A 576-nucleotide genomic window follows, 5' to 3' on the forward strand; every position below is an offset into this window, starting at 1 on the left:
GGGGAGTTCGTGAGCAGGATCGGGGGAGGAATGCGATACCTGAAGATGGGGGTCGTGGGTCAGAGCTACCAGGATGTGTCCCACTTAAAGTCCACTCCCACCGTCTACTGCGTCTGCACACGGCACCTTCGCCAGTACCAAAGTTCAGTGCTGGTGGAGGGGGGGAGTCGCGAGCCAGGTTGGGGGTAGCAATGCGATACCTGAAAATGGGGGTCATGGGTCAGAGCTACAGGCCCGTGTCCCACTTCAAGTCCACTCCCACCGTCCACTGCGTCTGCGTACAGCACCTTGGTCAGTCCCAAAGTTCACAGCTGGTGTGGGGGAGGGGCGTGAGCCTGGTCGTGGGGGAGTAATGCGATATATGAAGATGGGGGTCGTGGGTCAGAGCTGCAGGGGTGAGTCCCACTTCAAGTCCACTCCCACCGTCCACTGAGTCTGCGCCCGGAACCTTGGCCAGTCCCAAAGTTCAGAGCAGGTGGGGGCGGGGGTGAGCCTAGTCGGGGGGGGAGCAATGTGATACCTAATGATGGGGGTCGTGGGTCAGAGCTATAGGTCTGTGTCCCACTTCAAGTCCAC

Source organism: Elephantulus edwardii, unplaced genomic scaffold, assembly GCF_000299155.1.
Source record: "Elephantulus edwardii isolate Elephantulus edwardi_28Jun2011 unplaced genomic scaffold, EleEdw1.0 scaffold00568, whole genome shotgun sequence".
Taxonomy (NCBI): domain Eukaryota; kingdom Metazoa; phylum Chordata; class Mammalia; order Macroscelidea; family Macroscelididae; genus Elephantulus; species Elephantulus edwardii.